Source organism: Crocodylus porosus, unplaced genomic scaffold, assembly GCF_001723895.1.
Source record: "Crocodylus porosus isolate Cpor-Errol unplaced genomic scaffold, CroPor_comp1, whole genome shotgun sequence".
Taxonomy (NCBI): Eukaryota; Metazoa; Chordata; order Crocodylia; family Crocodylidae; genus Crocodylus; species Crocodylus porosus.
Window position 1 is genome coordinate 110,880,083 of NW_017728947.1, and position 17,121 is coordinate 110,897,203.

Genomic DNA, 17,121 nt, shown 5'->3' on the forward strand with positions numbered 1-17,121 from the left:
TCTAATGAAGTCGCTCTCACTATAGCATGATGGTACGACTTTTACTGTAAATAGTAGGAAGCTGTTTGCCTTGGCAGGCAAGATTTCTAAGTATTGTGGTATTATAAAGGCTTAACAGAAGAGTAAAATCTTCCATCTCTTTGATATTTAATAGCCCAAATGACCAAACCCAGACCTCAACAATTATTAGTTTATTTAGTGAGTAGTTTCCCAGTAGACAAAAAGCTTTTAGGCAAGAATGGAAGAGAAGCAATGCCACAAAGTGAACTGAAATGTGATAGCTGATTAAAAGGAGCTCCTAGAATTGGTTTATATGATTAATACATTCAAGATTACATCACAACCCTGTAATAATGACCAAAATGATGTATTCTAGTTTTTTGTATCGGAGAGCAAAATCATAAAAGAACATAGCCAAGGAAAGTTACTTCGATTACAGACTGTTTTAGCTGCGTATATCCTAGATGAGCCCCATACGCCTCTTTAGCAGGAAAGCTTTAGAAACCAGAGCCCTGACTGTCCTGTCCTTACATTAATATAACTCCATGGGTTTCAACAGTGGGTGTTTTCCAGCAACGAACTATTATCAAGTGTGACTAAAGCAGCCTCTAGACGCCTAGCATCCAAAGAGCATGGAGCCCTCGCTGGTCAGCGTGAGGTTTGCAATTGTGAGCAGCTTGGCAGGCGGGCTGCTAGAGCACACGTATTGCAGGTAGCCCGCACGCTGGCGGCGTTCGCCCGTCTTTGTGGCTCTTTCCAGAGTGGCAGCTACAGACGTGGCACTGCTGTTATACTGAGAAACGCCACGTGGCTGCCATTTCCTGTGGGCTTTCAGTTGTCTCTGTACTGGATACACCATGAGCCTGCCTGCATTCTGGCTCTTTTTGGTAATTTTTTTTTTTTTTTTTTTTTTTTTTTTTTTACTGGAAAGAGCAAGAGTGTAGTGGTTTTCTGGTTTTCCTGCCAAATTATACCGAGGTGATTGCAAAAAAAAATATCAAACCTGTCGGTCATCTGTGAAACTCTGGGAAGAGCGAGTCGTTCCCTTCAGTATATATTTAATACGAGACTAGGGTTACCATATTTCCAGTTCCAAACAAGAGGATGCCTGTCACGTGGGGGGAAGGGAGGGGGATATATAGGACTGTGCCGGGGGGGCAATGATATGCTAGTGCCCTGCCCATTCTGTTGCCCCTCACTCCCAAGGCACAGCCCCCTCCCCAGCCCTGCTGTTGCCCCCCCCCCCAAGCTGCAGTGCCATGTCCCCGTGGGCCATGCTGGTGACCCTCACTCCCAAACTGCAGCCCCTGGCCCCTGCAACTAGTTCCTGCTGGTGCCCCTCACTCCTGACCCACAACCCCGGGTGCTGCCAGGACCCTGCACTCCTGACCCATGGTCCCCTGCCCCCCAGTGCCCCTCTCTCCCAAGCCTCATATCATTTTTTTTTTTGTAAATGCCCAGACCAAGATTGGAGGCTCTAAAAACAGGAGATGCCCGGGAAAGCCTGGATGTATGGTAACCCTACATGAGACCTATATGCAAAGGATTATTGTGGACATGCCTACTAGCCTCTCGGCACCTAAAGTGTCCAGCAGTAGCTACAATAGCCTTTTTATGTGGAGGTTTTAGGGGCTACACAAGGTATTGAGGATTCTTGCTTCATTGGTCTCGAGTGCCTCTCTAACTAATCAATCAGCCAGCCAGGCTCTCTCGCCCGTTTTGGGCACGAGTGCATGCAGTTGTATGTGTGGCTGGCTTTTTGCAACACACACACTGCGCGTGCCAGGTGGATGCTTTTGGAGATATGTGGGGTTGGGTCACTTTGTGGCAACCAGCTGCACGCATCAGTAAATGTAGCTCCGTGCTTGCGAACTCTCAAGCCTGGGAGCTCGATCTCCGTCCATTTGGAAATTTCTATAGCCAATATTTTACCTGGCAAGGAAAGAGGAAACCAGCAGTGTCCAATGGTGGATCAGAAGCAAGGGGATTTGAAACTGTCTTATCACTTTTCACGTTAAAACATGCTGAGCGTGTCTACATGAGACGCTTACTGCGCATTAGCTTGATAACACGGCGCAGAAGCGAGGTGGTTAAACCGTGCTAACAGCCTACTGCAGTGTTATTAGGCTAATGCACAGTAAACGTCACCAAAAAAGTGTGCTGGCACTACTGCACAGTAACTCTAGTTACTACACGTTTCATTAGTACTTTATTAAGATAATACTAATGCGCAGTATCTGAGGGTTTTTGCTTGTAGCCATGTGGGGCTAAGGACATAGGCAGGCAACCTTTTTTGGGTAGCTGTGATATCTTTTATTAGACCAATCGAGTAGTTGGAAAAAAGTTTTTTGCAAGCTTTCGAGCGCAAGCACTCTTCTTCAGGCATAGGGATGTGTAGACGTGCCCACTGTGTTATTCGCAGATTAAATTGTAGCTCAGTCTGCCTACTCAGGTACTTTTTTACCATGAACCAGACTGCCCTGAACTCAGCTTTGTCTCCTGGAGATTTCCCCTGCAATGCTTTGAGCCAACATAGCAGCCCACAATGCCGGTCCCTCGCTGCTCGAGTAGGCAGTGTTTCAAGGGAAAAAGGGAACGTGACTGGCCTACCTTTGCACCTGGCTTCTGAAAAAGTCTCTGAGGGCTGTGTTGTGGCCCGAATATATTAGAGGGGACTCTTTCCATGGGGGGGAGTATCTGGGCAGTGATGTCCGAGGTGCAGCTGCAGGCTCCTGTCAAATACACAATGCAAAATTGCACAAACCTCTTCTCCTCTCGAGCTGTACGAGAGCTGTTGTTTCCCAAAGCGGAGTGACGCTGTTTGACGCCTGACTGCTGTGGCCACCGAGGGCAGGAAGTCATCCTCCCCAGCTTGACTGAACTCAGGCAATTGCACATCACTCTGCGGTAAAACTTGCTGCATGTGCCGGCTTAGAAGTCTTTGCTGCCGAGACGGCAGTGAGCAAGTGTGACCATCTGACACCTCTCGCCCACATGCCCGTACTTTGCAGTCAGGAAAAAAAAAACCCATGAAGTGCAGAGAGCTGAGAGGCTGGAGATGAGATTTTCAGCGCCCACGCCTTGGCCCAAATTTTCAAAAGAGCCCTGCTCCGCTTGATGAGGCCAGACGAGTGCATCATCCCGCACCCGCTGTGCTGACGCTGGTGGCCGGATGATCAGAATTGCTCCGTGCTCAGCATGCTGGTCGCCTTTGGCAAGTGCTGGGTGCAGTGTTTTTGTGAACATCTGATCCCTTTGTGGGGTTTCTTTTTGACTTGTTTTCTTCCCAGCAATTTGCATGCCACGCACGTTGGGCAGGAAGTTGTTTCCCTCAAAATAATCCTGCCCTTAGAGAGGAAGGACTGGGCACTAGATTAACACTTTTGAGGCCTAGGTTTGAGTCCCTGTTCGGAAACAGCCCCCTGTGCAAGTTGCTGTCTGCTGGGCCTCAGCGCTCTGGATAAAAAGATTGCAAAGAGTGAACGTTTTTTCCAGCTATTTAGTTGGTCTAATAAAAGATATCACGTTTACCCAAGAATCTTGTTTGCAGACAGTGAGGTGTTTTGACACTGTGATAGTGGGAACGTATAAATGGGATGCACACAACTAAGACTGCAGCTTGGGTTTTTGTCTCCTTGTGTTTATAAACTTCAGGAATAAGTGGGCGGAAATTCTTCATAGAATCGTAGGGCGGGCAGGTCTTTGGGGGAACATTTAATTCAACCCCCTGCTGCCGGCAGGATCATCCCTCTCCAAAGCATCTTATCAGACCATCCCAGTGAAACAGAGGATGGATATTGAGTGTTTTAGTTCTGTTTTTGTTTCCTGGCCGGTTAATATTTCCATGGTTCCTCAGCTGGGTATGTTCCTGTAAACCGCATAAAGCGCAGTGGTGCTCAACCTTTTGGCCCTGCGGGCCAGGTGAGTAGTGCAGGGTCGGTCCATGTGCTGGATTGAGCCCTAGGGCCCAGCATCACCCTCTCCCTGCGCCATGCTCTGGGATGGGTCCCTGGGGGCCTGGCACTGCCATCTCCTGCCCTGTACCCCCTAGCCCTCTGTGTGCCAGGACCCAGTCCTGGCACACACACTGTCATTGCCTCCTGCCTCCTGCGTGCTGGGACTGGGCTCTCGGGACTGGGATTGGGTGCCCCATCCAGTGTGCAGAGCCTGTGACTCCATATGAGCAGGGCCACCGCTGCCTTGCTGCCAAATTTCCAGACCCATGGGGGAACCCTGCAAGCCGAATCAGATGATACCAAAGGCTAGATGGGTCCTGGGGGCTGGGGGGTCAGCACCTCTTTCCTTAAGAAATACAAGAACAGCTACCAGGAACCATTACTGAGCCAAACTACAGGTGTCTAGAGCGTATAAGAGGCAGTATCTCCAGCAGCCTTGGCTGAATGCTCATCCTATTGAAGTCAAAGGGATTTCAGTGGGAGCAGACTTAGGCCCGTCCCTGTGACAGTCCCCCACTTCAGGTCGTTGTGCCCTCGGCCAGTCCAACAGATTGATCCGGAGATGTTTCATGCACCCAGGATGAAAGCAGTTACCGCAACTTTACTGTCTCTGCCCAAGTCAAGGCCCTACTGAAATCACCGGGAGTCTTTCTTGAGTAACAACTAATTTCAACTGACCGATGGCTGGGACTAGCGATCAGAGGTTAGTTGCATTTGACTGCTTTGCTGATCCTCTTTACACGGGCTTATGTCCTGTCATTTTGCAACATTATTGAAGAAGGAAATAATGCTTTAAGAACCCATGCTGAAATGAATAAAGGTATTAAATACTAGAGTAGAAAGGAGCTCTTAGATTAGTGCCTGCTATAACTGGTTATGGGACTTCTGCACAATCTGAATGGAGAGAGATTTAATTTCCACTGCAGGTGTTGGTAGGAGGAGGTGATGGTTTCAGGGTCCTAGGTTCACCGTATGTTAATCTAATAGGCATTGCTGGATACGGTGAGAACTGACCTGCGACATCCAGAACTGAAAGTCAGTAACTACCACTTGAACTAGCAAGTAAAAGCTTTCTAGCTGGCTCTGAAGCTGACTCAGCGCCTCTGTGGGCTGGCGTAGGGACTTTAACGCCCACTGACCTGTGTGTTATGCTCCCATTTGTCAAAGGGGAAAGTTAGCAAGTTATTCTCTGACGTGGACCCCTTGGCTAATGGTCTACTTTTGCGGTGTCTGACAAAGTGTGCGATTTTGCTCTGGACTCTGAAATTGGAAAACGTCAGTCCTGCCCAGCAAGAATCCTGTCTCAGGTGTTTCATTTTGTACGCAGCTGCATGTCAGCCCTTGAAACAGCCAAGTAAAAAAAAAACCCAAATGACTAATCCAGATGAAATGCAGTTGGCTGAGAAAGAGGCTATCTGATCTGTCCAATAAATGAATGTTCACGTTGGGGTACGGTGTTATGCAGAGAGCCAGCATTTGATAAGCGCAGCATGTTGTGTTTGTAAAATGAAACAGGGTTTGGAAACATAGTTCCAAAAAAAAAAAAAAAAAGGGAGATGAAATCCAGAGATAAATCCTAACTCTTCCAAGCTCTGGAGAAGTGCAGGGATGAGTGTCGTTATTCTGCCCTCCGTGTAATTAGTTGAAATCAATCATGAAAGCGAAACGCTCCCACAACTGAGCAGCTCCTGGGGCTCCAGGTCTGTATGCGAACACTGCAGCACAGACGTTGCTTATACAAATGGCAAATTACATACACAGCTCTATTAATTGAACAAATAGCAGGAAGCTAAAAATATAGCTACTTGCTTCTAATTAAATTAATTCAGCTAGTTGCTTCTATATTTATTTTTCACTGGATGGGGTCTGGCTTTGCTTTGTTTCCAAAGCCATTTCAATACCAATATAGCTAAAAAAAATTAATGGATTGGCCTTGTGCCAGAGATATGATGCTCAACCACTGTGGCAAGCCAGGCAGAAGGGACAGGAAACAATGGGAGAAAGTTATTTAGAGAAGGGAGGGTAAATGCAGCTGCTTGCTTGGTGATTGCTTCCAGGCCCCAGAAGTCAATGGAAAGATTCCTGTTGAGTCAATGGGCTTTGGGTCACGGTTTCATAGGTTGGCTTATCTGCTGGGGTGAAAAAGGTCCAGAACGTGACCTTGCTTTTTGCATCTTGTTTCTGCAAAAAGGCTGTTGAACATACCTTCCATCTTGCTGTCTCCCACAGCTTTCAGATATAACGAGAGAGACTGGGCAGGCAGTCAACAGAAATTAAGACCTCCTTATAGATTTTCTCCTCTTCCCTTTTGAACTCGTCTGTGGTGAGGTTTTTGTGGAACAATGCCAAGCTCCTTCCAAGGCCGACTGACTATACCTGCTCTTCAAGTTCAGCAAATGCTTCGGATGGGTGTTGATATGTTAGGAGGGAGATTACACCCCTCTGGAGGTTTGTTTTTTAAGCCTTCTTTGCTGATGAATCAGAAACGGCCAGTTTCTGTTACGTCCATGAATCCTGTGAATGAGGGATCCTCTGTTTCGCGCTCTTGGCAGCCCACTGTCTTGAATGAATCGAATGCTAAACTTAGACTTGGGAGAAGTGTACTTAACAAGGACTGTTCAGTCTTTCCATCAAGAAGTTAGCATGATGCCAAGGGATGCCAGCCCAGGTTTTACCCAATGCATCAGAGCTGAAAAAGGCAAATTGCTGAGCACCCTCCTCTAGTAAAGACATCTGGGACAAAGGGCACCTGCCAGGATGAGGCATTGTGCGAGCAGTTCTGATAACTCAAGGCGTATGATTTCATTTGTATTCAGCACCCTAATTGCAAAGAAATAAAGTCATGTGACGAGATCTGGGTGCTCCATTGCTACACGTCAGACCTTATGTTTTCAAGAGGCGCTCTTACACAATGCCTGGGATTTTAAAAGCAATGATTCACCAAGGCAGTCAAGCCCCTGTCTTTATTTTAGGTATATCTTTAAGTTTCGAGGGAGTTAAAATGTGTGTTTAAGTCATGGCGAAAGTGCCATCTTGTGCTTGTCTCTATGAAGACATGGGTATGGGCCAGAACCCCCAATGTTATCTGCACCTGGCTTTGTAGACTGACACAGGACCTTTAGTGTCCATCATAGGTCCAGACAGATGGAAAAGACCTGGAACGTGAGCCGCCAGTGCGATGCTGTAGTCAGCAGAGCCAACAGCATCCTGGGATGCATTAGCCGATGCGTCGCAAGCAGGGCTAAGGAAGTGATACTTCCTCTCTGTTCAGCACTGGTGTGACCCCAGCTGCAGTACTGTCTCCAGGTTTGGGTGCCGCACTTCAAAAAAAGCCATGGAAAATCTTGAAGGGGTCCAGAGAAGGGCCACAAGAATGACTAAGGGCCTGGAGGACAACCCTTATGTGGAAAGACTAAAGGATCTGGGACTGTTCAGCCTGAGGAAGAGAAGACTGAGCGGGGACTTGGTGGCCATCTGTAGGTATGTAAGAGGTGAATATCAGGAGCTGGGGGAAAAACTGTTCACTAGGAAGCCGCAGGGAAAGACAAGGAGTGATGGCCATAAATTATAGAGGACAGTTTCAGGTTGGATGCAAGGAAGAACTTTACGGTAAAGGCGACAAGTATCTGGACTAGACTTCCCAAGGAGGTGGTGCAGTGCCCAACCTTGGAAGTCGTCAAAAGGAGACTGGACAGACACCTTGCTGGGATCACGTGATCTCAGCAGTATTCTTGCCCAGAGCAGGGCGGGGTGAACTCAGTGATCCACTCGGTGATCTTTCGAGGTCCCTTCCAGCCCTTAATTTCTATGATTGATTCCTTAAGTCCGCTGATAACAGCCTGGTAGATATGTGTTTTTCTACCAGTCAGAACTTGGGTCTGTTTTTTTTGTATTTTAAATGTAAAAAGTACTTCTCCCTAGATGCAGAAGGTAACATCCCTTGGTTATATCTTGAGCTTACTACCTACAGTTCTCCATGAGCCTTTCCTTATACATTCCTTCCTATTGTGTGCTTCTTTGAGATCCCACCAGTTCATTTGTGCAGCTGGATTTGTATTCATCGTACCGTCCCCAAAAAAGTATCTGACTAGTCTCATTTGTTTACAGGTTTTTTTCATCCAAAGAATTATTACATTTGAAATTTCTGTTTCTCCCCCTCCATAAAGGAAAGTTTAAGAAACTACAATTCACAGTGAGATTAAAAAGGAGAGAAGATAAAAAACAACATGTGGCATATACATGGTATTTCTGTTTCATAGTTTCTAAGGTTGGAAGGGACCTGAACAGATCATCAAGTCCGACCCCCTGCCATGGCAGGAAGGAGTACTGGGGTCAAATGACCCTGGCAAGGTGTTCATCTAACCTCCTCTTAAACACCCCCAGGGTAGGAGCCTGCACCACTTCTCTTGGAAGTCAGTTCCAGACCCTAGCCGCCCTGACCGTGAAGTAGCACCTTCTGATGTCTAGTCTGAATCTCCCCTCTGCCAGGGTGTGACCGTTATTCCTGGTCACTCCTGGCGGTGCTCGGGGGAACAGGGACCCCCCCAGTGCCTGCTGGTCCCCCCCGACTAGTTTATAACAGGCCACAAGATCCCCCTCAGCCTTCTCTTGTGGAGGCTGAACAGGTTCAGGTCCCGTCGCCTCTCCTCACAGGGCCTGCCCTGCTGCCCTCTGACCATGCGAGTGGCCTCCTCTGGACCCTCTCCGTGCTGCCCGCATCCCTCCTGAAGTGTGGCGCCCAGAACTGGACGCAGGACTCCAGTTGCGGCCTGACCAGTGCCGCATAGAGGGGGAGGATCAGCTCCTTGGACCTGCTCGAGATGCATCTGTGGATGCAGGACAAGGTGCGGTTGGCCTTCCTGACCACGTCCCCACACTGCCGGCCCACGTTCATCTTGGAGTCAGTGATGACTCCAAGATCCTTTTCTGCCTCTGCCCTGACGAGAAGGGAGTTCCCCAGGCTGTAGGTATGGTGCTGGGTCTTCCTCCCCAGGTGCAGCACCTTGCACTTGTCGGTGTTTAATCCCATCCTGTTCTCATCCGCCCACCCCTGTAACCTGTCTAGGTCCGATTGTAGCCTATTGCTCCCTTCTAGCGTGCCCACATCTTAGTGTCATCAGCAGATTTGAACAGGGTGTTTTTTACCTCCTCGTCCAAGTCACTGATGAAGATGTTGAACAGTGCGGGGACCCCACTGCCCACATCCCTCCAGGCTGAAAATGTCCCATCTACCACCACTCTCTGGGTGCGGCCCTCCAGCCAGTTGGCGACCCAACTGACTGTGTAGGTGTCAACACCACAGCCCCAGTCTCTTAATGAGAACGGGGTGAGAGACAGTGCCGAAGGCCTTCCAAAAGTCCGGGAAGACGATGTCCACTGCTACCCCTGTGTCTAATGATTTGGTGATCTGATCATAGAAGGCCACCAGGTTGGTCTGACAGGACCTGCCACTGATGAACCCATGTTTGTTGCCCCTAAGCATGCAGTCCCCTGCTGGCCCCTCCTGGATGTGTGCCAGCATAATTTTCTCAAATAGCTTGCTTAGGATCGAAGTAAGACTAACTGGCCTATAGTTTCCCTGGTCTTCCTTCTTCCCCTTTTTGAAGCTGGGAACCACACTGGCCCCCTTCCAGTCCTCCAGCACCACGAGTGCTCATACAGCCGTGCCAGGGGTCCTGCAATGACCTCAGCCAATTCCTTTAGTACTCTAGGGTGGAGATAGTCTGGACTGGCTGACTTGAATGCGTCCAGCCCTTCCAGAAGCCCCCTAACTAGTTCCTCGCTAACCCTTGGCCCAGGTGTGCCTCCCCTGGGGCCTGAGTGGGGGGAATGTTATCCTAGCATTGGTATGGCATGGACAGGGTCCTTAACTTATTTCCTATAGCAGATATGGAAGTCATAGGAGTCTTCTCTGTGCATAATCCTGGTCTCGAGGACTAACCAACTTGTCTGGATGGAGTGATCCTGCTTTGGCCAGCGGGTCAGCTGCTTGGCTCCCTGAGAATCTCTAGAAATCTCACAGTTTAGTTATAAGACCATTATGAGTAGGGTGACCATAATAATTTGAGGGAAATCCAGGACAGGGGGCACCGGGAGGTGGGACTGTGTGGGACAGTGTAGTGTGTGCATGCGCACACACACACCCCCGTGGCTCCCAAGAGCAGGTCTGCACAGGACACACCACACACTCACAGCCCCAATCCTGCAGCTCCCGGGAAGGGGCTGGGCAGGTGCCGCACGCCCCACACTCTAGTGTGCAAGCAACTCTGCTTGCAGCCCAGCAGAGTCCGGACCAGGGAGCAACCCACTGGCTGGGCTCCCTGGAGAAAATTGAAGCAAAAATCCCAGATCGGCCCGAAATTGCTCACATGTGCCCGACTTCTGACTCTGGAACCAGGCAGGTGCAAGCAGATTCCCTCTAATCCAGGACTTTTGCTTCAATTTTCTCTAACTGCCAAGACCCTGAGACAGCCTCTGAAATCCAGGACTGCCCAGGCCAATCTGGGACATGTCGTCACCCTAATTACAAGGGAGTTCTTCTCATGACTGATTTCAGGCAGAACTTGCACTAACTGGGACAAGTGCATTCCTTGGTCTGGTGTATAGTGGCCTGAATGGGAAACCTTGCCTGAGCTGCTTATACCTTTCCGCCTGTTCCGGCATTCGTAGTATCTGTAGTCAGGCTGTGAAGTAGTCTAGGTGTGCCCTCCACCAGGCATATAATGAGAGCTGGTAGTAACTGGAATGCAATAATTTCCTGCCTCCAGCACAGCTTGACGCAGCAAGTCATGTGCACCTCAGAACGTCCTCCGGGAGCAATGCTTCCTGTCTTGTACAGGGAGGTGGCTGGAAGTCCTTTTTATTTTGTTTTTGGGGGGAGGATGAATTAGTTTCTCTGTGGTTTTGTATGTGAGCAAAGACCAGGGAAAGGAAACTTTGGAAAGGGGCAGTTCCTCTAATTGCATTCTCTGGTGAGAAATGATATTCTGCATGTTCTTCTTCTTTCTAATTGAAACCTGTGCTGGTGCTAGGATGAGAGGCCCTGTGAAACTTCTGTGCTAGCAGCCTACCCCTTCTGTATGTAACAAGTCCATGCTTTGTAGCGCTGGTAAATTAAGTGCCTGGTCTACACGAGAAAAATTAGCTAGGTAAAACATGTTGGGTCAGGAGGTGATAGCTATACCAGTTACAGCTATCACCTTGATGTGGATTCCACAATACTGATCGAACACGTTTTTCAAACCCACAGCATTTATTGGTGATGCTATCGGCCAAAAAAAGCTGATTGCCAATAACTTTCATTTTCCATTTTCATTTGCAGCAGTATAACAGCTTCAACTTAAACTACCTAAGTATAGTTAAAGTTGCAAAATTATCTAAGCAAGTCTTAAATGAATACCTTAAACCATGCTCAGGAGATTGCCCAATTTTAGCCCTTGGGCCTCAGTCTAGCAAGGCACTTAAACACGTGGCATAAAGCTAAGTACATGAATAGTCCCTGTAACTTAAATGAGATGACTTCAGTTCAGTCCATACCCGTGCTTCATCGTGTGCTTGCCGGGCTGGAACCGCAGAAGGCATCAGATGGTGGATTCCCCAAGCCCGAGCCTCCCCCACGTTGTGCCCCATTCTTGGAAGTTCAAAATCAGGATCTCATCAGGTCTGAACTGCTGTGGCAGGACAGCTTGTCCGTCATGTCCAGTCTCTCAAAGGCCCTGTGAAGAGCCAGGCTGAAGGCGCGTATTAAATACATTCATTTTTCCTTTCTCCTTTCCCTAGGATAAAATATATCTTCCGTCTTTAGTGCTTTTCCTAATACTTCTGATGCATTGCAAATAGGGGTGCACCGAGAGAGTTTTCTTGGCTGATACTGATAGCCAATTATATTTACTGGCCACATCGGCCAATACTGCTCCGATAGCTGATTTACAGGAATGCAGCCTGGCAACTTGGAGAGCAGCATCCTGCTGGTAAGTCTGCGGGGAGGGAAGAGGCATGGGGGGGACAGATAGGGGCAGGGGCAGGCACTGCCCAGTCAGGGTGGTGCGTGCAACCCTGGGGCAGGGCGCGGGACAGAGACGCGATCTGGGTGGCTCATCTGGGAGTGCAGGGGGGTAGGGAGTGGGGGTGCCTTTCCGCCACTGCCTGCACCCCCGGGGGAAGCATGGGGGCATCTGCCTTTCCAGATTTGTACATGGGGTGGAGGCAGGCTGCCTGCTGCAGGCTTGGGGCCAGGGGCTACACCGGCCTCTTGCCAGCAGTGGGCCGTGGCTGCACTTGGGGCAGGTGGCAGCGGGGTAGGCTCAGCTGTGTGGGGTAGGAAACAGTGCTGGGAAGAATGGCTACAGGGAGGCTATGGGTAATTTTGTGGTAGCTACAGCCCCCTACACCTCCCCAGCACCACTCCTGCTCAGGGCACTCCATTCTGCTGTCTTTCCCTTGGGAGCACATGTGCCCTGAGCAGGGGTGGTGCTGGGGAAGGCTTGGGGGTCTATAGCCATCCCTTCCAATGCCGCTGCCTGCCCCGTGCAACTGAGCCAGCCCTGCCTCTGTGTGCCCCGAGTGCAGACCCACACCGGGAAGAGGCCGGTGCAGCCCCTAGCCCAGAGCCTGCAGTGGGCAGCCCGCCTTCACCCTGCACACAAAGGGGCACATGCCCCCTATGCCTCCCCCTAAGATAAGTGCAGTGGCAGGGAGCCACCCCCACTCCACCACGACCCCTGGATGAGCCAGCCACGACTCCGTCCCATGCCCTGCCCCAGGGTCTCATTCACCTCCCTGTCTGGGCAGTGCCTGCCCCTGCCTCTGCCCCAGTCCCACTCCTTCCCTCGCCATGGGGGCATCAGTCTGCCCCCGTCCCCCGACTTACCAGCAGGACACTGCTCTCCAAGGTGCCGGGCTGCATTCCTGACCACGTGCATGCTGCGGATATGCACATGCATGCAGCATTTATTGGTGACATTATCGGCCAAAAAAAGCTGATTGCCAATAACTTTCATTTTCCTGTTATTGGTGCTGATCTGATACATCAGCGCACCTCTAGTTTTAAATGACCATTCACCTTTAAGAGCGAGGATTGTTATCAACAGTTGGATGCTGTTTATTTCTTTAATTTCAGTGAGATGGTTTAACTGACAAGGTCTGAAGCTCTCTACACTTCAAGGCCAAAGGGGACTACTAGGATGATCTAGTTAGTACAAACAAGGTGCTGTGGAGGAGAGCTGGTTGTGTTTTAAAGAAACTTTACTGAGGGCGCAGGAACAAACCATCCCGATGTGCAAGACAACTAGCAAGTATGGCAGAAGACCAGCTTGGCTTAGCAGGGAATTTTTCAATGAGTTAAAACACACAAGAAAAAGAAGCTTACAAGTAGAAACTAAGACAAATGACTAGGGAGGAATATAAGAGCATTGCTCGGGCATGCAGGGATGAAATCAGGAAGGCCAAAGCACAGCTGGAGTTGCAGCTAGCAAGGGATGCGAAGGCTAACAAGAAGAGTTCCTGCAAGTGTATCAGCAACAAGAGGAAAATCAGGGGAAGTGTGGGTCCCGTACTGAATGGGGGAGGCAATGCACTGATGGGTGATACAGAAAAGGCTGATGTGCTCAATGCTTTTTTCACCTCTGTCTTCACAGGCAAGGTCAGCTCTCAGACTGCTGCACCATGCAGCACAGTCTGGGGAGGAGGTGAGCATCCAACAGTGGTGAAAGGACAGGTTAGGGACTGTTGAGAAAAGCTGGAAGTGTACAAGTCCATGGGGTCAGATGTGAGGCACCCAAGGGTGTTGAGGGAGTTGGCTGATGTGATTGCAGAGCCGCAGGCCATTATCTTTGAAAACTCATTCCTTGAGAAAGCAGGTTCTCAAGGAATCTGTCTCGAAGCACTTGGAAGAAAAGGTGATTAGGAGCAGTCAGCATGGATTCACCAAGGCAAGTCATGCCTAACCAACCTGATTGCCTTCTATGATGAGATGGCTGGCTTGGTGGATGTGGGGAGAGCAGTGGACATGATATATACCTTGAGTTTAGCAAGGTTTTTGATGCTGTCTCCCGCAATGTTCTTGCAAACAAGCTAAGAAAGTCTGGGTTGGATGAACAGATTATGTGGTGGATAGAAAACTGGCTGGATCATCAGGCTCAGAGGGTAGTAATCAATGGCTTAATATCTAGCTGGCAGCCAGTATCAAATGGAGTGCCCCAGGAGTCAGTCCTGAGGCCAGTTTTGTTCACGATCTTCAACAATCTGGAAGACGGCATAGAGCGCACCCTCAGCAAGCTTGCAGATGATACCAAGCTTGGGAGAGTAGCAGATACACTGGAGCATAGAGCTAGGATTCAGAGAGACTTAGACAACTTGGAGGGTTGGATGAAAAGAAATCTTGTGAGGTTCAGCAAGGATAAGTGTAGGGTCCTGCACTTGGGATGGAAGAATCCCATGCACCGGGACAGGCTGGGGACCAGCTGGCTAAGCAGCCTCTCTGCAGAAAAGGCTCATATTCAGATATTATCTACTATAACCCCCAGGCCTTTTCTGCAGCATTAGTAGGAGTGTTGCCCCCCCAATGGAGGGAAGTGCTTATTCGTCTCTGTTCAGCACTTGGGAGGCCACATCTGCAGTACTGAGTCCAGTTTGGTCCCCCCCGATACAGAAAGGATGTGGACAAATTGGAGAGAGTCCAGAGGAGACCAGCAAAAAAGGTTTGGGGGCTAGGGGACATGACTTATGAAGAAAGACTGGGGGGAACTGGGCTTATTTAGTCTGGAGAAGAAAGAACGGAAAAGGGATTTAATAGTAGGCCTCAACTCCCTGCAGGGGGGCTGCAAAGAGGATGGAGCTGGGCTGTTCTCAGTGGGGACAGATGACAGATCAAGGAGCAATGGGCTCACATTGCAGCAAGGGAAGTTTTGGTTGGATATTAGGAAAACATTTCGCACTAGGAGGGTAGTAAAACACTGGGCAGGTTACCCAGAGAGGTGGTGCAGTCTCCATCCTTGGAGGTTTTCAAGACCCGGCTAGACAGAGGTTTGGCTGGGATGATCTAGTTGGGGATGGCCCTGCTTTGAGAAGGGGTTGGGCTAGGTGTGAACTCCTGAGGTCCCTCCCAACCCTCACTTTCTATGATCCTTTGATTTTAAAGAAAGTAACAGAAAAACAGTGCACAATGACACATTTTGGCTTTTACATTTGGATGCCTGCTTAGCTTAGAGGCAAACCAAAGTGCAGAATTTCTCCACAGAAACCTGAAATGTTCCTTTTGGCCCAGAACTTAGTGTACTTTGCATTTTTAAAGTCATTTACAAAGTCATATGACTGTGCATAACCCCAGGAAAACACAATTTAAGCCAGCTCGGGACTGGACATCATAGGAGATGCAGACATTTTGCCCGTAAGAAAAGGTGTAGGTATGAGGTGCTTGATCTGCTACACCTGTAAGACCATAGCAGATATTAATGTTGATTCAAACTCCATATTTAGTTTAGATTTTGAAACTAGAAAATAAGAAAACCATTTACATCTGTGGGGAAAATGTAGATTTTTGTGGAAACCACACTTCTTAATTGTGGGGGAGGGAATCCATTTTGATGGAAAATCCCCAAACGGGTCTAGTTTTCCTGTCTTCCATCCTACCTATCATTCTTTGTTTTTTAAAGCCTCATATACAGCTACTGAGCTGCATTAATACTACCTGCATGCTATCTTTCATCGTGTTTTGCTCGTTTACTCCTCACTTACATCTCATTCACCTGCTTGTGCTCAATAATAATGCCTGACAAGTTAAAGCTATTTCCCAACTTTGTTGCCAAAATCTGGAAAATGTACAAGAACAGTGCCGGTTTTGTCTTCACTTTCTGAGTATCACTTGCTTGTGGCTCCTCCTGGCTGAGCCACAGTTATTAGTTAGCATCCATAAAACAGGCACAACACTGTTTCTTGGCAGTGCCGAGCGGAAGTATTAGTACACATGGACGTTATGTACCTCAGCACAGCAGAGACTAATTCATGACACACGGCTGCATGGACCACCTCTTGTCCTGTCCACAGAATGCCTGTGCAGCTCCTCCAGTTGTTATGTGGAAGCCGATCCTCTTTTAAACTTTGTTTTCTTGTGGTTTAGGAACTGGAATTTAAGAAGGAGTAGCTGGCACCAGTAGCAAGTGTCCTTCTTGTTAGACCACAGTTTGGGATCAGCTATACTATCCTGTCTCTTCTGTTCAGGTTTTTCTAGTGTGGCCATCACCATGCACTTTCCAACCGGGCTCTAAACAACGTGTCTTGTACCTGTTGTTCTGGGAGGGAGGTTACCTTCTTGCTTCCTTTCTCTAGAGAGAAAGTCTGGTGTCGATTATTTTGCAACTGGAAGGTCTGCTATGTGATTATATTCATAAACGAATGCAAGGTTGATATTGTGCAGCTAGAACATGGTGCAGAAGTGCTGAATTGGCTGGTTCTCGCATCCTGTGGGTCTCTTGTTTCACATCACTGAAACAACCCATGGGGAATTACTTTTCTCCTAGACAGTCTACTGGTCCCGCCTACATTTGCACAGCAAGGGGTATTTAAACTGGGTGCGTCCTTTGCGATGTTGAAATATCATGGTGTTTAGCAGCTTGTAAAAAAAAAAATTTTTTTTTTAAATCACCTTTTCTCACTCTGATACAAATGAAAGCCAGCGCAACGACAGCTGGAAATTATTGTGGTTAGTCATTCCTTTGGAGAGCTCTATTTTCAGAATGTCTGTTTTGCAAGGATTATCAACACACACGTGGTGTGAAACTTGTTGTTAAATCAGCAAGGATAAAATTAGTAGTGGACTTTTTTATTTATAGGCCCCATGTGACAGGCTGACTTGAAGTTCAGTCATTCTCATCAGGAATTCTGCAGTACATTAGGTGATGAACTGATGTGAACTCTCAAGGAAATGCTCCAAGAATATGAAACTAGCTCAGCTCATAGTGCATTGACTTTTGTCCTGGTCCCCACTGAGGACTGAACCGGGGCGTTCCAGAGGTAATCTTTAGCCAGCACTAAATGGCAGCACACCCTGGCTGGCAAGAGGTGGTTACTGCGATAGTCCGCAGTCAGGCAGAACATAGGGCAGGGTGACACCTTGGAGACTAACTGGTTCACTTCCTTCATAGGCAGCAACCTACTTGGTCAGATGCTA

At 48.6% G+C, this 17,121-nt stretch overlaps 1 protein-coding gene across 1 annotated transcript in view; it reads left to right on the forward strand.

The window, feature by feature from the left end:
• PRKCH (protein kinase C eta) overlaps nucleotides 1-17,121 on the forward strand; it is a 172,163-nt gene that overhangs the window by 20,075 nt on the left and 134,967 nt on the right. The window lies entirely within an intron of this gene.